This window comes from Etheostoma spectabile, unplaced genomic scaffold (assembly GCF_008692095.1).
Source record: "Etheostoma spectabile isolate EspeVRDwgs_2016 unplaced genomic scaffold, UIUC_Espe_1.0 scaffold340, whole genome shotgun sequence".
NCBI classification, from domain to species: domain Eukaryota; kingdom Metazoa; phylum Chordata; class Actinopteri; order Perciformes; family Percidae; genus Etheostoma; species Etheostoma spectabile.
Genome location: NW_022605588.1, coordinates 1,043,394 through 1,048,524, shown reverse-complemented (window position 1 = coordinate 1,048,524; position 5,131 = coordinate 1,043,394). Strand labels below are relative to the sequence as shown.

The 5,131-nt window shown below is 41.6% G+C and overlaps 1 long non-coding RNA gene across 1 annotated transcript in view; it reads left to right on the top strand.

Moving 5' to 3' along the window:
* Positions 1–1,986, top strand: part of LOC116686281 (uncharacterized) — a 7,504-nt gene extending 5,518 nt beyond the window's left edge. Inside the window, exon 3 of the long non-coding RNA XR_004331208.1 lies at positions 1,630–1,986. This is a non-coding gene — a long non-coding RNA (uncharacterized LOC116686281). The remainder of the gene's footprint in view (positions 1–1,629) is intronic.
* Positions 1,987–5,131: the final 3,145 nt, after the last annotated feature.

Here is a 5,131-nt window from a genome sequence, read left to right as displayed (position 1 = left end):
GATACTATAAATAAAATTGAATTGAAATTGAAAGTGCTATATAAATACATTTATTATTAGGTAAAATGTCTGACAAATCTTTTGAAAGATATTTCTGAACCCAAGCAAAACTTTCCACTTATTTGCTTTATGTATTTTACTGGTAATATACCTTTTTATAATATGAAATATTTTCTTTCTTCTGTTGTTTTATGTACCATAGCCAGGATTTTAAAAATTGGCTACTAATGTCATCAGTCTAACTTACTTTTATTTTTATGTTTTACTTTTATGTTTATAAACTACTAATTTGCAACAGCACATATGTTTTTTGTCATATGTAATGCCACCCCACAGGTTAACTGCTGTCACTGTTAACTCCAGCCTGCAGTTAACTTTCATACATGTTGTAGATGAAGCAGAGAGTTATACCCATTAACACTGAATAATTTCCAAATAAAAGGGAAGTTTCAGTTTTGAGACTATGCTCCAATGACACGTTCCCTCTCTCTCGCTTGCCCACACACTGTAATGACAAACCCACAAACATTTTCCTGTTCCATCATCTCCCTAATGATAGAAAATGCTTCTGACTTGTCAGACAAAACAAGACGTTTGAAGACATTACGTTGGACTTTAAAAAACTAATGGATTTTCTGACATTCCTAAACAAGACAACAACAATTAATCGGTCGGGAAATGAGTTGCAACCCTAACGGAGAGACGTGTTTGTCTGGGAATTCCTCTGGAGCTAACTCAGGCAAAGACGCAACCACACAAGTTGAAAATGTTTTATCTTGCACAAACAATTTGCACTTATCTGCCTTATAAACAAACAGAGTCCGTGTTTTCCCTAGGTTTGTGGAGGTTTGTGGAGGTGCACATATTTGGTGCAAATTCACATACTTCTGGACCATTATTATTAACATATCTGCATCTAAAACAGAGATAATACATAAATACCACTCAAAAAGCTTAAGTCAAAACTTAAGTCCAATCATTAGATCTGAGAAAAGTCTTTCAATTGGTTTTGATGCTTATAATGATTTTACATTAATTTTGCTTAAGTGGACCCTAAAACGGCTTGGGTGCTTCATCTTAGCCTTATAATGGTAGGAAAAACCTGGGAGACTTAGAGTGCAGGGAAATAATTAAAAGAGCTGAAGAACCTGGTAAGTTGCACACACACACACACACACACACACACACACACACACACACACAGGCGATGTGGGATGGGGCTGATGCGGGCTGTGAGCCAGATCTGTCCTCGGAGAGCCTTATTTTAAAAGTGTGGTCGTTGTCCTGCTCTCCCGCATGTACTATGTTGTGTTGAATTTTTTTAAACAGCAGATGTTTGTTTGTCTAAGAATTTCCTTTGGGACAGTAAAATCTATCTAATTCCACATAGGTGTAACTTACTGTGGCAATAAATCCCTTTCAGATCCTGATTCAAATCATTTGGCTTTTTTTTGGGGGGGGGTTACAGAGCCGGTCTGGGGTTACTATTGTATGTAGAGACAATAGAGAGGGTGTATCGTGAGAGATGACCGTGTTCTCAGTGGACCTCTCCGCTCTGGGACAGGATACAGACTAAATAAATACTGCATGTAGTACAGAGTCAATGATGAGAACAGTCAGCACGTGCAGCGATCTGACAGGAGCTCAGACAGACGTACTCTGAAGGCTGTTATTGGGATAAGGGTTTTGAGTTTCAAGGTTTTTTTGTTGTTCATTCCAGTCATTTGCACTGGAGAACTGGAAGGAGTGGCGGCCAAAGGAGGTGGGGCTTTTGGGGTGACCAAGGAGATGTAACTGCTTGCATGCAGGCTGGTGGGTAAAGCTCTGGTGACCAGTGAGTACAGCAGGGCTTTTGTCTAGTAAATGAGTTGGTACCAGTATGGAAGTCAACGTCTTCCACCTTGTGTAAAATGTCATATGATTTCTTGTTTACATCTTCAACAAATTTGTTTTTTCTCTAACTCCCATGCTAAGTTGATGCAGATTTGGGGCCCTTTCCTAAAGCACATTAGGAGGAAGTCAGGATGAAGGTACTGTAAATACAGTATAGTGTTAACACTATATTTATACACCTTCAACCACATAGTGTGGATCAAGGGAAATCCATATCCAGGATAAAGCCTGACATCCTGTTCGTAAGCCTCGGCTCCGTTCTCTTCAGGAAACAACAAACTCTGAGCTGCGGGCCCTGATGGCATACCGGGACGTGTCCTCAGAGCGTGCTCTGGGGAACTGGCAGGAGTGCTGACGGACATCTTCAACCTGTCCCTGGCCCGCGCTGTGGTACCGACCTGCTTTAAGACTACCTCCATCGTCCCAATCCCAAGAACTCCAACCACCCAGACTCAATGACTACCGCCCGGTAGCTCTTACCCCCATCATCACGAGTGCTTGGAGGGGCTGGTCCTAGCACACCTCAGATCCTGTCTCCCCCCACACTGGACCCCACCAATTTGCATACAGGCCGAACAGGAGCAGAGAGGATGCTATCTCTGTAGCACTGCACTCTGTCCTTCTCACTGGACAGCAAGAACACTTACGCCAGAATGCTGTTCTTAGACTTTAGTTCAGCATTTAATACTGTCTTCCATCACAACTCATTACCAAACTCACAGAATTCGGCATCCGTTCACTCATGTGTAACTGGTTGCTCGACTTCCTGACCAGTCGACCCCAACATGTTCGGCTGGACAACCACACCTCATCCACCATAAACACTGGAGTGCCACAAGGTTGTGTGATTAGTCCCTTCCTCTACTCTTTCTTCACCCACGACTGCAGACCTGTCCATGGCTCCAACGCCATTATCAAGTTTGCAGACGACACCACGGTGATTGGCCCCATTAGAGACAACGATGAGGTTGCCTACAGGGAGGAGGTGGACCGTCTGGCTGACTGGTGCGACAAAAACAACTTACAGTTGAACACCGAAAAAACCAAGGAACTCATTGTGGACTTCGGAGAAACGCTGACCTACACCCCCCCATCCCCATCAAGGGGACAGCGGTGGAGCGTGTGGACAGCTTTAAGTTCCTGGGTGTCACATCTCGAGAGACCTGAACTGGACGACCAACTGCTCCAAACTCATCAAAAAGGCGCATCAGCGCCTGTCTTTATGAGGACCCTGAAGAAGAACCATCTGCTCAGGGATCCTCAAAAACTTTTACCGCTGTACCATTGAGAGCATTACTAACTGTTTTACTGTTTGGTATGGGAACTGCTCTGTCGCCGATCGGAAGGCACTGCAGAGGGTGTGAAAACTGCCAGCACATCGCAGGGGCACCACTCCCACCATCAAGGACATCTATAGGAAGCGGTGTCTGAAAAGGGGGGAAATCACAAAGGATTCACTCACCTGCACATACACTCTTCTCTCTCTTCCTTCGGGAGGCGGTTACAGAAGCTTACGGACCAGAACCACCAGCAGGACAGCTTCTTATACGCTGGCAGCTTATGAACGCCTCCTGATACAACTATAAGAATGGCAACCCCCCCGTCCACTCATACAACAATAATATATGGACTGTCCTCACAGGCACACACATACCATGGACTGTTCCCTTCCCACACATACACATATGTATATAATCGTTATATATTTTGTAAATCTTAATCTGCATATTTATCCTGTATTATAAACCCGCTATACATATATAATCCTTTACTAACACTCCTGTATATTCTGTATAATCTGTGCATAGACCTCCTATATTTTTTATACACTACATTTTTATGTCCCTTACAATTACTTACTTTTTTTGGTTATACATATACTTATACTCTGTATAATCTGTATAATCTGTCATAGAGCTCCCATATTTATATTTTTACACAACATCTTAAAGTTCCATACTATTACATTTGGTTATACATAAAATTATATACAATATTTATACCCTGTATAGCAATTCTGGATAGATGTAAACCACATTTCGTTGCTTCTACTTGAGACAGTGCAATGACAATAAAGTAGAATTCTAATTCTAATTCTAAAGTTCTACACGCTGACAATGGCAAGTTATGAAGAAAATGTGGAACGTGTCGGGAGGCAGGCCTGCTTGGCTCTTCAGTGAATGATTGTTAATATTAACCAAGAAAAAGGTTTATGCGGTTTCCTCTCTGACCGGGACACTTTGGGACCGATGGGTGGGATAGGGTTATTAATTACGTCAACCATGTTACAGTATTGTGTGAATAGTTACCTTAATTGATTCAATTAGTTTTGCAGAACATGAGAAAAGGGTGACAGAGCCCAAGATGAATTCTTTTAATTCCTGCTTTGTCTGACCAACAGTATGAAACCCAAAGATATTAAATATACGTACTGTAATATCCTGAGAATCCTCACATTTGAGAAGGGGAAAACACCAAATTCATGGCATTTTGTTTCTGATTAATGATTAGTCTGTAGGGCCGGGAGTTGGTTAACCAGGCCACGTATCCAGCTAATTTAAATGGCCGAGACTTTGAAGCAGACTCAAGTTGCATCTGGTGCTTTGTGTCGCCACAGAGGATTGTGATTGGTTTAAAAAAAATGCAAACAACCCAAAGTTTTTTTTTTCCTGCTATCCCAGAATGTACCTGTGGTGAAGTCAGACCTATCTCCACAGTGCTGCGGAGATAGGTCTGACAATGCAAGACTACATACAGTATCAACCAGAACAATAATGCAGTTGAGCCCCATTACACAATCTTTTGAGAATACATATACCAAGTTCAGGTTTTTTGACTGGAATTAACATTTTAGAGTAAAAATTACTGGAAAGATATTTTGATTCAAATGGAAATTGAGATATTTTGAGAGAATATGCCTTAGCTTGTATGCCAGTCACTTATGGAAGTACTCAGATATTTTACTTAGTATTTTGTTGTAAAAGTGCAAAAGTATAAGCAACCAAATATACAAATTGATACATACAAGTAACGGAGACTCAGTGGAGTGAAAATAAAGATAGATAAAGGCACATAGGCGATGTAGTTTACATCCAAACAGGTATTCATTTCTGTATCCTTCTAACTGTGGATCAGCACCTTGTCATTCATTCAACGCTGTATTGTACCTACAGGTCCTGCACAGTGCACACCCACAGGCAGGCAGGCAGGCAGCTTTATTTGTATAGCACATTTCAGC